The sequence below is a fragment of the Nipponia nippon genome, unplaced genomic scaffold, assembly GCF_047370975.1.
Source record: "Nipponia nippon isolate SJK-2023a ecotype South Korea unplaced genomic scaffold, ASM4737097v1 scaffold_3, whole genome shotgun sequence".
Classification (NCBI taxonomy): domain Eukaryota; kingdom Metazoa; phylum Chordata; class Aves; order Pelecaniformes; family Threskiornithidae; genus Nipponia; species Nipponia nippon.
The window spans coordinates 55,213,416-55,232,387 of NW_028262347.1; the positions used below are offsets into that span (position 1 = coordinate 55,213,416).

The 18,972-nt window shown below is 43.1% G+C and overlaps 1 long non-coding RNA gene across 1 annotated transcript in view; it reads right to left on the reverse strand.

Annotated features, from left to right (window-relative positions):
• LOC148054638 (uncharacterized) overlaps positions 1–1,413 on the reverse strand; it is a 45,560-nt gene extending 44,147 nt beyond the window's left edge. Inside the window, exon 1 of the long non-coding RNA XR_015706520.1 lies at positions 1,030–1,413. This is a non-coding gene — a long non-coding RNA (uncharacterized LOC148054638). The remainder of the gene's footprint in view (positions 1–1,029) is intronic.
• Positions 1,414–18,972: the final 17,559 nt, after the last annotated feature.

An 18,972-nucleotide genomic window follows, 5' to 3' on the forward strand; every position in this document is an offset into this window, starting at 1 on the left:
AAAACTACGAACCACCTGTGCTCTGGGAAAGGAATTTGGGAGGGAGCTAAAAGATATGAGAGTATTTGTTAAATTAACGAACCGTGGAAAACTAACGGCTATACCCTTGAAGAAGAGCTACTGGACTGATAAAAGGGAACATCCTGGCACCAAAGACTGGATGGTGGCCAGAAAACATGGAAGTCTGATAAAACTGCAGTAACTGGGTGAAAGGTAAATGTGGCAAGGGAAGATCACGACCACTGACTCAATTCAGGACCAAAAAGACTTGCCCCCCTACCTGAAAGGAGCATGCGTGCTAATTTGCATAGCAAGCAAAGCTAATTTTAATATAGTAAACCAATAGTGTACAAAATGTTAATCACTAACCAATAAGTGTAAAATTAGGTGGGATTATACTAATCATGTAGTAAAATAATTATTCTGTAGTTTTGTACAAAGGTGTGCTAGCTTTGTGGACTTACCACCTAGCACCCATCTCTGCGCAGACATGAAATAAAATACCTCTGCTCTGTGTGTTAATTGGCATCTGCACACCGGGCAAACGACCCCGCTTTTGGGACAACACCACGGAGGGGATTGTTTACTCCTTTGCCACACCCCACTTGTGTAGCAGACCTCCTCTAGAGTCGGCTGCAGCATTTGCTGGACTCTTTGGTGAGCCTGCTCAACTCATGGATCTGGCAGAACATTTCTCTTGGAGGATGGGGGTAGCATCTACCATGTTAGCAAACTAAATTGGCTCAGTGAGGTGTCTGACAAATGCCAGAGCTAGCACAGGTGAAAGGGGGGGAACTCCTTCAGCAGCAGCCAGCTGCTAGGTCTACTCAGCTGAATCATCAAACCAAAGCCAGGGAACAAACTGGCAAACATATACCTATCCCTCCCCCTTGAGGTTGTGGGGAAACGTCCCCAAGATGTGTAGGGTCGCTACCTCAAGGCCTTCAGAAGCATGGAGGTCTGAAAACAAAGTTTTCACCAAAACTGCCAAAAGTGCAGCAAAGCTGGCTAAAGCCCAGGCATACGTACCTCTCCAGTTTGGCACAAAACAATGCCTGACAAAACCACTTGGCCACAAAGAAGTTGTGCCAGCCACTGGCTCCAAACAGCAGAGGCATCCCACAGCGCCCACAGGACAAGGTGTGCTGTCTCCCTTCTGCTTCCAGGTCTGGGAAGTCAAACCTCCAAGCAATATCCTCTCCAAAATGGAAGTCAGGCTGGTTTCCTTTAAGCTGTATGAATGGGGGATGGGTTAAGAAAAAAATGCAGTGTCTTCTGTGGTTATGGAGTGACAAAGCGAGCCTGTGCTTATCTTCCTGGTGACTGTGTGGGGCAGAAGGGAGAGGGTAACACCCAGGTTTCTTTGTCCCCTGTACTGACAGAGGGTGACTGGCCTGACTGGGACTGGGGGGAGACAGGCGGGCACAGGGGGGCCTTTCTCTGCCATGACGGTGGCAGGCAACGGAGATGCGTCGCTCCTCGCAGGGCCGTGACAAGAAGGGACAGAACAGCTGGGGTCCCATGTCTTCAGGGAGGCATATGTGTGCCAGGGGAGCAAGAAGCCACGTCCCAGCACGGGACAGGCAGGGAAGGAGCGCAGTTATCTCCCAGCTGCACACAACTCAGGGGCGGGGGGGGGGGACAGGGGACTGTGAGGGGCCCAGGCGCTGCCTTGTCCACCGCAGAGAGGTGGCTTTGACCAAAAAGGGCAAAGCTTGCGTTGTTGCCCATTTCTTCCCTAAGCGGAAGAAAAAAAATCTGCAAACACGCAGTATTTCCCTGATTGTGGAGGAGAGAGAAATGTGGGTAGGAAGCCAAGACAGAGAGGCAAGAGGCCGACTAGCTTCAAGGGCAGCAGCAGTGCCCACAGGCGTGTGGCAGTAACAGCGGGCTGCGCCCTGGCCGTGGGGAACGCGCGGGGCTCGGCAGGGCCCCTCTGCCCACCGAGGCGGAGCGGGGGCTGGGGGTGGCGTAGGTCCACGGTGCTTCTGGGCGCGCGGCCGGGGGGCTCGGGGAGAGGAGGGGCGGAGGGAGGGGGAGGCGGCGCTGCTCCGCGGCCGGCGGATCCGGCCTGGGCCAGTTCGAGCCGGTTTGGGCCGGTTGGGGCGCTGGAAGGAGACAGCAGCTGCTGAGGTCGCCGCCTGCATTCGGGCGGGCGGTACTCTCCGGACTGGATCGGGTAGAGCCGTCGGAGCGGGGTTCTGCGCGACATCGGCCCGCGCGGCCACCGCCGGCAGTCGCAGGAGGGCCCGGCCTGGCTCCCGCCGCAGCCCGGAGCTGGGGACCCCTCCAGGCGGGAATCCACTCCTGTCTTTCCGTCTCGCCTGGCGCGGCCCCCGAGCGCCGGAGGGGCAGGGAGGCCTCCGGTGTCGGGTTTCAGCCGGAGCAGCTGGTTTTGCCGCCGCTGGGGGAGGGCGCGCCTCAGGGCCGGGCCGGGCCCCAGGGCTGCCCGCCGCGGGGAGGGCCCCCGCCGGCCCAGCTGCGCAACGCTGCCCCGGGCGCCCGCGCAGTCGTTGCCCCTGACAGGGCCGAGACGCCCCCCGGGCTGCTGCCCCAAAGCCCAGCTGCGGGTTCCCGCCGCGCTCGGCCTGCGGAAAACCTGCCAGGCGGCGGGAGAACAGGCTCGCCCACCCCGGGGTGGTTTCAGCAAGCTGCTGGGAGACCAGCGGTGTGGGGCAGCGCCTCTGAGGTAGCTTGGGGCGGGAAGCCTGCGGCTGACTGGTCACGCGCAGAGAAAGGAGCTTGTTTTTTTCCGGTAACACTTAGGCAGAGGTTGTTGGATTTACCTAGAATCTGCCTTGAAGTGCCTGTCAGGCCACACCTGCTTCCCGTGTTCCTTTTGCACCGTGTTTCATTTGCCGTGGTAGCATTGGAACTACAAAAATGCATCTGAACCCTTTTGTAGGGGAAGCGGCATTCTCCCCTGAAATGCATTTGCTGTTTTTTCCTCCCGTGGCTGATACAATCCCATTATTAAAGCGTCCGTCACTGGAGCGCAGAGCCACAGGCTGCTCACCTCCTTTGGGAAATGATTGCACACTTCAATACCTTACTTAGTAGAAGGCATTTCTTTATCCTTCCTCAGCCTAAATTACAGTTTTATTACATTGTACTTTCTAGATCAATTTTCAATGGCCACCTACAGCATAGTAAATCAATCAATTTTAACAAATGGTATACGTTTCACCTGTAGATCCCTTGAGTGGAGATCTGCAATTGCAACAGATGCAATTTCTGGTCTTCACGTTCTTTTGTTCTTTCTGTCACACTGGGCTGGTAACAGCAATTTAAACTGGCCCGTGGTGTTTCAGCCTAAGGGCTAATTCAATCATCTCATCATCATACTGAACAGCCTTGTCCCCCTCTCTTTATATTAGATCAGATCTCTCCATGTGTCTTTAATCTCCTCACAAGCATTTGATCTGCTTCTAGTTTCAGTCTTTCATCGCTGCCTCTCTTAATGGGTTATATTGTTCTCCAGATAACCCTGATAAATGGAGGACACTCCCTGTCCACTTGTCCATCATCAACAGTGTTTTTACTTTTTTTTTTTTTTTTTGGCCCTCAGGGCATAACCATATGTCACTTTTTCACCACTGGCACAGCTTTGGGAGAGGTGGGAATGGTGGTGCAGACAAGGTGCTTGGTTATCTGACGCATTTAGAGAGGGTATTAATAAAAATGTTTGTGGCCATACAGATTTTGCCTACAGCAGGATTCTCACCAGTCTTATCAGAAGTGGAGCTGCTCTGATAACTCCAAAGCAGTCACAGGAGATAATCTAGCTCAGGCAGAACCTAAAGGTGTAGGAAGAGATAGGAGCTGTATTTTGTTCTTCAAAAGCCCAAAGGAGTCTGCATATGTCAATATGGATAAATTGTATTTTTGTAAGCACTAAATATGGACAGAGCCGCCAGACCAGATGTGTCAGTGTTTCAGCTCAGTGTGCTTAGTACTTGGAGTAAAAGAGATGCATCAGTTGCTCACATCCTTCTTTCTTTCTGAGGAGATATGCAAGTAAATGTAGCTAGCAGCAGGTATTCTTTCTGCTTGACATGGAACATAATGAAGCAAGAGAGCTACTTGGTGTTCGTATTGGTTGCTACAGTGCAGCCATCTCTGGTTGTTTGAGTAAGTCACTTGTGCGGCACTCTTCTGATACTCTGTATTGTCAAAGGATGGGGATGGGTGCCCGTACTGTGGAATTAAAACTATATTTAAATGCATGTGACAATTTATCCTCCCAGTACTAGCTCTTCTAAGTAGGTTGGGGGGGGTGTGTGGTTCTATTATAATAATAAAATGAGTGCCTGTGTCCCCTCAGACTAAGAAAAAGACAAAAAATCCAACATTTCTGTTCCTTCAGTTCTGTGGATATTGTGTCTTGAGAGATTTCTGCAACTGAGAAAGTCAGACCTGATTATCTATGACACCGATGAAGGAACTGTAAACTCTTGTTACAGCCAGATTTTTTTACTTACTTGAGAAGTGTGACTTGATGAGCAAGCAGTTTCTTGGAAAGCATGTGTCTCTTAAATATTGGTGAAGATGTGTTTCTTCAGTCAGAGTTGCTATGTTAATTTTGTCATGCTTGAAATGTATTGCATTTTTATAAGAAAAAAAAGTAAGTTCCTAAATTATAAAACAGCATTTTTCTCTCCTCTTTTATCCTAAAGGTCTCCCCCAGCGTGTTTATTTGTTACAACATTGTGGTGTTCCAGGGAGACACTCATAACTGTAAGGGTGCATGTGAGATATTACAAGTGAGTCAAACATTAAGCAGATTATTTTAGTCATTTGCGTATTTCAGACATCTTGGTTAATACATTGCATGGTAAGCTTGTGTTCTTGCACTTTTAAGAAACAACATCATATCGCCTATGTCACATCCTTTTATAGTTTAGGCATGAAAAAAATTTGTTCACACAAGCATGAGAATGAGGTTAAGTAAGTTGCTGAAGGTCACTGCAAGTCGAGTCATGCACAGGAACATCAATCATCTGACAGCTAACTACTAGACTATACTACTCTTCTCAAATTACTGGGTTTTACATTTTTAAATAAAATTTAAACTCATCTTTCACCTATCTGCAAAGACTAGAATTGAGGATTGCCTGTTTGTAGGAACAATTGAGAATACCTACAGGCATCTAAAGCAATGTAGGATGTTCAGTGAAATATTTTGCTTTCATTGCTTTTATCCACTGTTGCCTAGGCAACAACGAACTTTGAATACGGGTCCTGACAGATAAATGGAAGAGAAATACAGTCTTTTTAGCATAAATACTACATATACAAGCATACTGTAAACAGTTGCTTAGTATCATTGAACACTGTAAATGGAATTTGTTGGTTTAGTTCTCAATTTGCCTGATGTTTTCAATGGAATATAAAACTGGAGGACTAACAAGGTGTTCTTCCAGAAGATCTTGGAGCACCTTCTTTCTTGTCACTGGAATGGCTGTTCGAACCTAATGTCGCAACCAAGCTCCAATTTGTGTAATTAGGTTTGGTCAGCTCGAGATTCCTCTTGCCTACCCCAGGCTGTTGTGTTATACACCATGTGTGTGCAGAATTGCAGAGATACTTTGTTCTGCCCTAGACTTGGCTGAATTTTAACCATGCAGACAGACCTCTTTGGGATAACCAGAGGTGACTATCCCCACACCCATTTTATCCTTTATATAGCAGGGAAAAAAAAAGCAAAGTGCCTACGTCCATCCTCTCAGAAGGTCTGCCTCCCTCAGTCTCCCATTTTCCTTCTCTTCTGGGTGTCAAGACAGATTTTGTGAAAACTCAAGAGATACCTAGCCACACAAAAGTAATCCTGTTATCAACAGGATATTAAGATGCGTGAAGCCCTTTCAAATTATCAGTCAAACCCGCCTAAGGCTAACCTACCTAACATGAGTTGCCTTTCCTCCAACATCTTTTCATAGGGGCTGTATTTCTCTTGCACTTCAGGATAGAAACATCTTCTGGTCTTATGCCTCAAAATGCACCTTATTGGTAGAAAATAAGCTCAAAATATGCAACAGCAAGGTACAAACGAAAGTGTGTCATTAAGCTTTGTATAACAGTGATGGAACTAAGATTTTAAGGAAGCCATAGATAAAATGGAGTTAAGGCAGGGAAGTTCGGTACCTAGACCTTATACCTCAGGATACACGGACACAAATACCAAAAGGAAGAAATGAAGAAGTAAAGCCACCAAGTGTTGTAGAGGTATATACCTTACCATGGTTTCAGCTAATGCAAATTTTGACTTGCTCTTCTTTGGACATGCTCCAGCAAAATTTATTTGGAAAAATGTCTTCACTGAAAGCATCACCAAGCACTGGAACAGGCTGCCCAGGGAAGTGGTTGAGTCACCACCCCTGGAGGTATTTAAAAGACGGGTAGATGTGGCACTTAGGGACATGGTTCAGTGGTGGACTTGGCAGTGTTAGGTTTACGGTTGGACTCGATGATCTTAAAGGTCTTTTCCAACCTAAATGATTCTATCATTCTATGATTCATGGTCATTCTTCTCCACACAGCTGTCCATATGCATGGCAGCTTCTCCCCCAGCACCCTCCCCAAGACAAAAACACCTATTAGATGTGGATGTTGCGTGTAATACTGCACTGTGTTAAGAGAGAGGATTAGTTCAGGAGTGTGTGTGGAAGGCTGCGGATTTCAGATCATCTTACTCTCAAAAAAATTCTTCAGGACTAATAGCAGGGATGAAATAATGGAAGTTGAAAATGTCTTTTTAAGGAGTCCACTAAACTGTGGGGCCTGAAGATTAGAACTGGATATGTCTGCCAACAAATCTATACCTATAATATGGGAAGCAATGAATGACAAAATGTTATTTTTTTCTAGAAAATAAGAATGTTATTTGTATGGGTGATTCTATCTTATAGGCAGGATTTAAGAGCACCACCTATTATTCAAGTTGACTGCACTTCCTGTGGTAAACCCATTTCCAATTGCAAAAACTTTCACAAAATATTAACTATACTATTAACCATTATATTGACCATGCTAAAACTTTCTGGACATATGTTTGGTGTTTGTATTTAATTTGATTACATTTTAATTTATTTGGAAAATTGCAGTCAAAAACATTCCTCTGTTTCAGAGAAATAGGAAAAAGAAGAGACTGTTTTGCTCAATTAAGAAATTCTGATGTCCTTTACATTAGGAAGCTCCTGAGTAACTTGACATTTTGGAGAGAAATGGCCTTCATGCTGGGGATGTGTTTTTACTGTTCGTGTGAAGCTCTGCACGCATTTGGCAAGCTAAAGCCCTTTTAAAAAACATAGGATGTTCATGCTTTCAGCAGGCATCCTCATTTTTTTAGCATCATGAACACTGTAATCCCATCTAGCTCTCACTCTGAACCAAGATCCCACTGTGCTACACTCTGTAGAGACACAACTCCAGGGCAGTCCTTGCCTCAGGAATGTGCTGATCAGGATGCATGGAGCAGGACAGCAGATCGATATAGACAGGCTGGTAAAGGAGTTAAGGAGTAGAGAATTAATGAACTGCTACTAATCAGTGAGATAAACAGTAGTCTCAGCAGAACAATATATTAACCACCATCACATTTCTTGCATCCACATTGGGCATACTACAGATGAGGACTCAGCACATCTTTGGCTGTAGCTCTGACGTGTTTGCGGGCTGGACTATGGCCAAACAACAGGACTAAAACCACAATGCCTGTCTCAGTTACTCTCTACCCCACTGATGCCCAAGCAGTGTAAAGAGGGGACCCAATTTAAATGGAAAAAGGGCAGGAACTAGATATGGGAGGTAGAAAGTCACGTGAGGCATGGATATCTCAGGGATACAACTAGGAAAGCAGAAGGAAATAGAGAAAACAGAAACAGAGACTGTGATTTAATATGGAAGTACAGTAGACTGGATGGTCAAGAAAATTAGGTGGAGAATTGAGGAAGAAGTGGAGTCTGGGGGTTGTTGAGCTGTTGGGCCTAGCCTTGTAGAGGGATAATACATGCTATGAAAGTAAAAAGGGTATTAAATCATCTGTCTTGGATATTGGAAGAGACTGGAACTATCCTGGGAGGAAAATGGTAGAAATTTGCATGAGCTGGGCAAGAAAGTATGGGCTAGAAATAGAGGTAAGAGAGAGCAAGGATTTGGGAGTCAACATGGAAAGACTGAAGCAGAAAGGGTCAGTTTCAAGGGAAACAGGCAGAGGAGCTTAAGAAGAGCTACTAGATTTCTATTTCAGGTCTGGAATAAAACTCATGACTTCTCAGTCTCCTCAGTCCTCAGACATAAGCAAATAGTAGTGAAATGCACTTGCAAGGGCATGGCATTCTGCATAGCGGGTGGAAACATGCTACCTCAGTTATTTCTCTGCTGGCACAAGTCACAGAAGTTTGTAATTCGGTCTTGTCTAGGACCAAAGTGTCAAGCTGACATCATGTGCTTGAGTTGCTAGGGAAGAATAAGAAAATAGGTCAATTTTTGTTCATTTTCTGTTAAAAATTACTGATAAAAATCCTTGTTTAAACCATTGTTAAGGCTGCAAAATCGAGTATTTATTCCAAAAATAACAGAATGAAGGTTGCCTGCACAACTCCAGTTTATCCCATGCTTCCAGTAAGCGTTATGGTCATTCACAAGATCTTTGCTGTATGCCGTGTACAGTGGTGTAGGAACGAATCAGGATTATACAACAAAGGAAGCATCCATAGAACCTCTGCATTTCTTGCTGGAGGTAGGAGTTGTGTGGCAGGTCACCACTGTAGTCTGAGTATTACATTGTTTAACAGTTCACACCTCTGAGAAGTCTCTCCATTTGTTATGAAGTTGGGCTTTGGCTATAGCTTTCGGTGGTTTTAATTGTAAACAAGCCTGATTCATGCTTTTGGTGTTTGGTCTCAGCTTTTAACTTACTGGTGATACAAAGAAATGCGGTCCCTTTGATGGTTCTTTTCTTTATGACATGTGAACAGTACATTGTCCTCCTTTCTTTGGGTACATACTGATCCTGGCTCGTCACCACTTGTTTCTTTGCTTCCTCCATCTTCTTAAGCATTCAACAAGGTTTCCTCATTCTTGGTATGCATACAAAATAAACCAAATTCTTTGTTGTTGTAGCATTTAGGAAATGTTTTGTGTCTTGTTAGTGTTGAGGATTAAAATACAGACAATAGGATATATTTCTAGGATGAGTAATTGCTTATCTGTGTTATTCTGTTTTCTTCATTTTCTATTGCAATTTATAGATAAAAACCTATGTTAAAACTTTACATGTAATTCTTTGATTCTCATTTAACTTTCTTTAACAGCTAGGGTAGAAAGGTTTTCACCTATTCACTTGCTTTAGGGAATTCTAATTATCTCTCACTGGAAAAGGGAGTGTAATGTCCTTCAGGGTAAGGGAAACCAGAAGCAGTCTGGCTTCAGAGCAAGTTCACTGTTGCTATAAATTCTCCAAATCTTTGAGAGCAACAGATACTGCTCTCCACTTTGGGTTCTTGACCACAGCAATAAGAACCTTGGCAAATAATGTATTTAGAGAATAAAATGCTTTCTTCTCCCCTCCTGGTGATTCAAAGAGAAAAACAACAACAAAAAAAACCCCAGATTAATTAATTTTATTTAGAGCATTTCAAAATACTTTCCAGCTGAGATTAAACATGGAAAATTCTCAAGGCTTAATGTGGAAAGCTTAAACACAGAAACAGTTCAAAAAGTCCTGTGTATAAAAAGTTGTTACAGTTAGAACGATTTTGAACCCTCAGTTATGACGCACTAGCAAGTGTCTGCTGTAATACAAGTAATCATAACTAATGAATAATGGAGACTTGCAAGAAATAAATTTTAAAGGTAAGGGTTTGGTTTTCTTCTCCAGAGGTCCCATGCTCTAAAACTCCCATTAATGTTTTCTGAGTTGTGGTTATTCACAACAGGATAGAGTTATTGGAGAGGCTTAGGGGATCAGTAGTCTCCTCCTTAACTGTCTAGCCTGCAGCTGGTATTGGCTGGTGGTCTCTCTTAGTTACCGGAGAGGGGGGGACCTGAACTGCTGCGCAAGCACCTAATTCATTCACATCATGGCCACATCCAGCCCTGAGCACCTCTGAAAAACTGCTTGAAGAAGGTCAGAGAAGAATCAAGGACTCCCTCTCTGTAGATTTCCTGATGTAGAGTTTACATTAGCAAAGTATTACGCATCTCCATGATTTTAAATGGCAGCATGGTCATGAATGCAAGTTTTTTAGAGTCTTAAGTATTTTGGTGACTCAGAACATGACAAGAAGAGGGAAGGAGGAAGAAAACAGGGAAGTGAAACTATCACCAGTCTCTTTTCTTGCAGAGTGTAAACGTCAAATTAGAAGAAGGATCAGTCTCATGAGAGAGCACCAGAAGAGAAGCAAGTATGGTGAAGACAATGGGAAGAGAGAACGGGTTGGAAAAGTTACACAAGGCGTTGGAGGAAAGGGGTAAGCATTGCAGATTGAAGAAAGACATAAAGTGATGAAGGGAGGTTGCCAGAAGAAAGGAATAAAACGTGAAGGAAAGCAAGTGAAGAGTAAAACAAACACATAAAAAAGTAGGAATTAATGAACAAGTAGATTTGCATCCTTCCTTCCAGAAATCCTTTGGAGGTCAAAATATCTCCGTGGACCTCAGTAAAAGGTCTATTTTTTTCTCCCAGATTTATCTTCTAAATGATATAAAGTCTTGTTTGGTATAGTGTAGCTTAGAGTTCATATGCAGCGCAAAAAATGATGTACCTTGGTACAGCAGTGCAGACTAGGGCTTATAAATGTCCACATTTACAGTTCTTTGAGCTATAAGATGACCACGTAATTGTGATTCATCTAGTCTTTAGAAGTTATTGGGCTTTGCCTCAGAGCAGGGGTAAGGTTACTAATGTGATATTCCTGGAGGTATTTTTTAAATGACATTCATTGATTGGACGATAGCATTTGTCTGAATTACAGTTTTTATAAAGGCAGTTCTCTGGTTTTTGTAGTTTACCCATGGGTGGTGGTGGCAAGTGTTTTAATGAATGTGCTCTGTAATACTTCTTTTGCCGAACTGGACTGAGAAACTTTTAGCATTAATTTTCCATTAGGGTGGAAGAGTATCTCCCTTCAATTAAGCAACAACTACCTTGTTTCAACTAAGATGAGAAAAGTTTGTGTTCCTTTGTAGTGCCAGAGAATGGTCTCCTTCACCAAATGTATGCATGTATTGGCAAACAAACCAGGAAAATATCAGACCTGTATGGGAGAAACATATTTTGCTAGCGGTTTTCTAAGAAAGTGTCTCCTGTTATTAGGTTCCTGCTGATTTGAGGCAATATTGTTGTGTGCAGTCTTTCTGAAAAAGTGGAATTGATCAAAGAGCCTCCTGCTTCCACTGTCATTTTTAACCTACTAAAAGTAATTCACAGTTCCCCTAGTTTGAGCAATAACTTGGGTAATTACATAAGATATGCTACTAGTTTTGGATCACACATTGCCCCATATTTGTACTCTGTATCCCTTGGCTAGAACTAAGGAATATATGTGCTTAAATGTCATGGATTTCACATGCGTATTTTTTAACAGTGCCTCTTATCACAGCAATTCATTTGTTAAAACAAGTTATTTCTTGTTTTTCTCTCATTGTGAGTTCTTTTTCTTTAATGCTGGGGTTTCACAAAGTGTTCAGTGTTTGAGAGCATAGAGACTAAACTCTCCAAATGTCAGCAGAGGTGTGTAAAAACCTGTTTCCTAGGATGAGAGAAAAAATGCTAAAAACTGATGAGACGCCGCAGCAGAATTTGAAATAGCACTAATTTATGTCTAGCTGATGGGTGTATATCATAGTTCCAATGTTTTCTTAATGTAATTTGAGCAGGACACATATTTTCAAGCAAACGGTACATCCATATGTAAAATGAAAAGGCAGAAGCACTTTGAAGTCTTACCATGAAATGCTCAATGCAATCAGGACTATGAAAACAGTGAAATGTAACAAAAGTGTTTATCTTCCTTTTACGCTTACATTAGGATTGCTAAAAAAGGCGGGGGGGGGGGGTGAGGAGAGAGAGTTTTTCTCATTGATCATTTGAATAACTCGAATTTGAACAATAGTGCTCTAACCAAAAGCCTGTGTCTGGAATGGAAATCCTCTCCCACACCCTTCCAGGCTGACCTTCCCTCCCCCCATCTACCATAGCTCATATTTCAGAGTTGAGCTGGTCGCCAGCAGATTGTAAGCTGCCAGGAGGAGCGCATTATTTGCCCAAAAGAAAAGCAGAGGCACAACTGTTAACTGCCCCTCATGCCCCACTCCGTACAGGACTAGACATATTTCTACATAAGAGATGAACTTGCTATTCCTCATAGGTACAGCAAATCTCACAAAAAACATCACACGTGCCCACCTACACAACAGCTTGATCGTGATCAACAGGCTGCATCTCTTCCCGGAAAGCTAAGTAGGTCATGGCAGCTGACCTGTCCCTGTGTTCTCATGTGATCGAGTCCTAGAGCCAAATCCAGATTGTTGTTCGCATGTGATTTAGGCAATCTGCTCACATCTGGTAGGCAAAGAAGACATGGATCAATAAAAGCAAAGTTTATAAAAGGACATCAAATTTACGCTGTTGCCCTTGGGCATAGGACATTTAACAGGAGGTCCTGCCTCTAATAAGAAATGTTTATTAAGATAGTTCCATGTTTGTACCAGCAGACTTTGCAAGTGGACACGCATCAGTAGTTGAGTCTGTTTCGCCTATCCTCTGAACAAAAACAAATTGGCAGCAGTGCCCCTTGCACTATAGTTGCATCCATTCGTAGAATTCTTGGCTCTGTGGCTCCATTAGTCATGGAGACTGGGAGGGCTGAATTTCCTTTAGCTTTGTCAGTCAAACTTGAAGTCATTAGGAAGAACGGTGTAAAAATCTTAAATTAAAAATGCTCCAGTTTTACAAAAGTTTTATAAAAGCCAAGAATATTTTTGCTTTTCTTCTCCTCCATCTTTTTTTTTGGCAATAAATATTCACTCACTACTAATCATCAACCATAATTACAGCATCTGTGTCAATGTGTGCACATCGTACTTGGAATATATTTTGATTCCCAGATAGGTTTTACTTTTAACTGCAGGAGGACCTTTCCGTGGAATTAGGTGTGATGAGGCAAGGGAAATTACATAGAAAAATGGCTGGACATAGTGAGATGATGGCAACATAACAAACTAAACATAAAAACATTCATAAATAGATGAAGTAATTAAGCCCAATGGCATTGGCTCCTGTACAGGAACTTTTATTCAAGTAACAGTTCAAATAGGTTTTTTCCCCTGAAATATTAATATTTGTCCAATAAACATTCTTTATATCATGTCATTATGGAAAGTGTGGAAGGGAGAGAGTACTCCTTACCAAAGCTAGGCATTTTAGGGTGACACAGAAAAAAAAAAAAAAAAAAGGTCAAGGGCTGTTTGTATAAATTAAATATTGTGAAACAAGCTGCAGTGCGAGTTTAAGAGCACAGCAGCTATTCTCACCCCTTCTTAACTAACATGAAAAGTGCTCATTCTGTCTTCAGTTTTCTATGTTATGTTGACAGGTAGACAAGCTCTCAAAAATACATTTGTTTTAACAGCACTTCGAAGTTAATGAGAGTTGGGGGAGGCAATGAATTTAAAAGTGCAATGGCTGCTCTGAAATAACTGCGCATGGATGTTCTTTATTCAGAACAAAAGTATCCACACATGGACTTAATCAGGAAAAGCTTCATGTGTAAACATGAATAGTCATAATAAAGTATTTACTTAGAGTCTAAGTGACAAAATTTGACAGTCAAAGGGTGGTTCTTTATTCATTCCACTTAGAAGCTATAAAGCTGAATCTAAGCAAGGCTTTTGGGTAAGAAACTGGACCAGACTGTCCCTCAGCTCAGTTAGAGCATTAGGTGGGCAAGGTGTCTGAGAGGACGTCTGCAAGCCATCTTCCTTTTTTCCCCTGCCTCTTGACCCAGCTTAAAGCCAGACCCATCCGCTTTGTGACTGAAAGAGGTCTGAGGGTGCAGTTAACCATGGAGGAGTGATCTTCTAGGCATCAAATAGCCAGAGATCCTGGAGCACAGTTCACACATGTCGACGAGGCCTGGGTCCAGAAGCATTAAGTCACAAATGTCTTTGGCCTGATGTACTTCAGAATATTCAGTGTCCGTGCCGCCTCCCAGCCTCAGCAGATCAGAACAGTTTTAGACAGGACACAAGTTTGGGCTTGTATGTACAGGTTTCCCATTGCCTTTTTCTTTTTTGCACTTCATTGTTAGAAGGAGAGACTCTCCCCAGCATGTGAGGAGGGACAATCCCATGCACAGTTTGTTCCATGGGAAGGCGTACAGACGAGCCTTCTAACTCCCATGTGCCTCATCTTTTTTCCAGGTGGGAGAGAAGATATTGTCAGTTCACAGTTGCCAGGATGTGATGGCTACTGTGCTGGAAATGCTGACAACTCCAGGGGTGTTGTTTCTGGGCCAGCTAAACCTGTTAAACAAGTATAGCAGCTCCCACACATCACCATGCTCCAGAGCTGCTCTGGAGGCCTCCTATCTTTGCTCTGCAGGAATGCCTCTGTATAGTGCTGCTTGTGGACTTTCCCTCCAAAAGTGCATGGCAGAAGCCATTAAATTTTGTTTCTGATTTCAGGTTTCACTGCTAATGGATGGGGGGGGAGATGTTCCTTATCAATAGAAATGCCTGTAACCACTCCTTGTGGCTTAAGCTCTTGGCATCTCATATTTTAAATGAAACCACATTACAGCTGCCAATGAAGGAATGGATTGAATGTGTAGAACTTCATTCACTGGTACCAGCAGCCAGTTCAGCTGAACATGGACCTTGTGCACACAAGCTCTTGAAAGAGGCTCCACCCTCATCAAACCAGTCCTGCTTAGATGCCTTCTGAGACCAGCTGCTGCCCTCCCCCACAAGACGTGACTGGCGCTGGAGTGCGAACCTTTGACACCACCTTTTCCAGCCAGGATGACTAATATTGTCTGTATGACAGTGCCATGGAAACAGTGGTTAGGAAAACAATAGAATTGCTAGTGACCAGACCCACGTGCAGGGCTGGTGTGGTGGGCCAGGCCCAGAGCTCTTCAGGACCTTTAAACCTCGTCTGATGCAGCTTCTGTCAGTGCTCCCACAAACAGCCAGCCCTTCAGCAGGTGACCCAAAGCAGTCCTTCCAAATACTGTTTTCTCAGCATGAGATCCTGACCCTCAAGATGTTTATTCCTCTTGCTGCTTTTCCCTCACTAACGCGATTTATCCCTCCTCAGTGAATCGGTACAATAGTGTGTGGAGCTGCACTGTTAATTAGGTCATTAAAGAGGTAGGAAAAAAAAACCCAACCTATTTTCCCCCCTGTAAAGTTACATTTCATTATCAGTTATAAACTGATAATTTCTGTGGGCTGGTGTAAAGTACATCTCCATGGGGGTAGGAGCAAGTAGCTGACCTTTGCAGCCCTGTTAAGCTGACTTCAGCCCCAAAGCCAGCCTGTGGTGTGATGGTACTGCTGGTGTTGTCCTCCCCCTCCAGTTGAGTGTTAATAATATTAGAATAAGGTACTTTTTCCTGCAGGTGTTTTTGAAAGAGGACCTTCTGCCTTGGCTATATCACTGACAGTGAAAGTCTTTGTCTATCCTCAGACGAGGTGAGGTGTGGGTAGAAGCACATGAACTTTTACACCCACTCTACTTCTTCCTTCCCCCTGTGGTTCTTCTGAGCCCATGAGACCACTACTAAAGCAAAGCGCAGTTTAGTTTCCATGCTCTTGCTGTAATAGGCCTTCTAGCAGAGATTCCCAACACAAGGACTGATGAGTGCTCTATGAAGTAGAGTGATATGAACACTACCTCAGAATATAACCATCAGCTCATTTTGTACAGGCTGCCAGGAGCCACCAAGCAAATCAATCAGTTTCAGTCACTCCCAGCCTGAGGAAAGTTGCAAAAATCTTCGTGACAGATTCTGTTTTATTGATCCTTTTAGTTTAGTTTTTTTAACACCCGTGAAATGCTTATCCTGCCTTTTCACAAGAAGAGCACGAGAAAGTCCCTTCACTGCTCCTTTTACCTCTTGCTCTTCATCCTCCATGTTCTATTTGTTTTTCTTAGGCAGCTGAGTCCCATTTCCTCCCTGTGCTGTTCTTCACCTTCTTTCCTCCCCTCCCCCACATCTTAATTACCTTATATTTCCCTCTGGGTTTTTTCCCTGTTCCTGTCAAAAAAGGTAGTAAAAAACCAACAAATATCCCCCAAATTTTGACAACATTGTAAAAAAGTATGTAATTTCATTTGCCAACTCATAGTCCCCAGAGAGAAAATGATCTTGTCTATAAGACAGAAAAATACTTTGACAGAAACAAAACAGAAAGCATCAGGAAAAGTTGGGGTCTTAGCAAGATGTTTCTCTGGGCATTCTACAGCAAGGAAAGCATTACTTTGGTAGATTAGACTGGTTTAATCTAGTATGCTGTCTCCTATAGGAATCACTGTTAGTTGCTTCAGGGGAAGGCACAACATGCAGACTAGCTCACCCAGAAAAAGTCTCTTTTACCACGTCCCATCCTCCCAGCAGAGCTTGTCTTCACTTGACTTTACCTTAAGTTAACTAATGGCCATTTAACTTGAGGCGCCTGGTATTTGTAAAGGTTAATGTGTGCACTCTTCACACAACTGATCCAGGTTCTAAAAGTTTATTCTTTAACCAAAGACTGTATCTTCATTGATAAAAAGGGGTTGTGCATGTGTGTATTCATGAAATTTCTCACTGTGAAACTAGTGGAGTCAAACACATGGACATTATCCACTTCACTACAGCTAGACAAGGTCAACATTATGCTCTAATACAGTCTTTCCACTCAGGCTAGTTGTGGCATAATAAAAACTACAAGTCTCTGACTTTCCTGGGATTTCCTAGCAAGATGGTTACTAAAAAGGAAAAAAAAAAAACCAGTAATTCTGTCTGTAAAAACACAGGCTGCTACTTGCTTTTCCCTGGAATCTGTTTGGGGCTTTTTCCTTCCTTTTTCTCCTATTTAAATACCATTCTTGAATGATGACTCATGGCAGGAAACAGAGCTGCCTTGTGTCCTTGCACAAGAACCAGAAGGCATATGTAGGTCAACAGAGCATGTACAGAATGTCCTACAAATTTGAATGCAATGCATTCCATACTGTAAGTGCTTACACTTGCAAGCATTCGTCAGTGCTGAAAGTACTGGTGAAACACCGTGTCCTGAGAAAAAAAGGGGAAATCCAGTAGCAAAGAATGGTATCTGCTAGGAAAGATCTGGAGCCATCATTTTTGAGAAATACACTACTTTTTGTTTCTGATTACTGTTCGCTAAGTTGTCCAGAGGTGCGGAAACTAGAGAACACCATGAAGTGTAGGTGATGTACAAATTCTGATTAAAAAGAAATAAATATTAAAACTGGGTGGTGACCCAAATAACTTTTTCCACTGTGCACCTCTTTCTGTTGCCTTGTACGCCTTTGCTGTATGACAGATAACTATCTGTGTTTCATAGAGTTACAGCCTGTTCCATGTTGAGAGGTTCAGACACTACTCAGAAGCATCTTCCAACAGTATCAGCCATGATTGACGTGGAAAAGAACATGGAGCCTAACTATGAGGATAAAAAAAAATTAAGATTTGTTCAGATCCGTAGAGCCCCAACAATATAATCTGGTTTGGTTTGCCATTTCACTTCCAAAAAGCCCCAACATCCACTTCACGCTACAAGCCATGCATGGGGAACTTACTTAAATAGACTTCTGAGGACTTCACAGACAGCTGACATTGGGCTGATGTAAAGCTGGTTAATCCTTTAAAACAACACAGAAAAATTGACATCTTTGCGGCCAATCTCAAAGTCATTTTTTTCAAGTACTACTCCTATATATGATTCTACTATGCCAGTTATTGCAGCTTTTTACAAGCAAATTTTCCTGTTTCTCAAATTATCTTTACATCAGTACAATAGCAGGAAAATACAAATTAGGGAAGCTGTGATTCTGACTGTGCATAAAATGGTGAGTTCACAAGTTCAGAATGTATAAAGTTCCCTGCCAGTAATCTCTTTCAGTTGAGCTGGGAGTAAATATAATACCACTTAATTATGATGATCTTATGCTTTACCCTCCCAGCTCTTCAAGCTTTCCTGGGGCCATTTAGGAAAAATTCTACCCTTTCTGCTATGTATTCAGCCCTGCAGTGCCAGCAAATTTAGCTACCCTGGAACTGTGAACGCTGGTTGTCAGAAATAATTTCTAATCAGAGGGAAATATGTTTTTAAACAATCCTTACACTGTGAGGAACCAAAATCTTACCTGCCTTTCCTCTTGCCAACAAAACTACAAAATATTGCTGGATAAATTTTGGACCTTGAATTTTTCCACGGTGTCCTGGTTTCAGCTGGGATAGAGTTAATTTTCTTCCTAGTAGCTGGTACAGGGCTGTGTTTTGGATTTAGCATGGGAATAATGTGGTAACACACTGATGTTTTAGTTGTTGCTAAGCAGTGTTTATATTAAGTCAGGGGCTTTTCATCTTCCCGTGCTCTGGCAGCAAGGAGGTGCACAAGAAGCTGGGAGAGGGCACAGCCAGGACAGCTGACCCAGACTGGCCAAAGGGCTATGCCATACCGTATGACATCATGCTCAGTATATAAGCTGGGGGGAATTGGCCGGGGGGCAGTGATCACTGCTAGGGGACTGGCTGGGCATCGGTCGGCGAGTGGTTGCATCATTTGTGTTTCCTGACTTTTATTTCTCTTTTTGTTATTTTCCTTTTCATTACATCATCATCATCATCATCACCACCATTATTATTATTATTATTATTATTATTATTATTATTATTATTATTATTATTATTATTAAATTATTAGACTGTTCTTATCTCAACCCACAAGTGGTCTCAC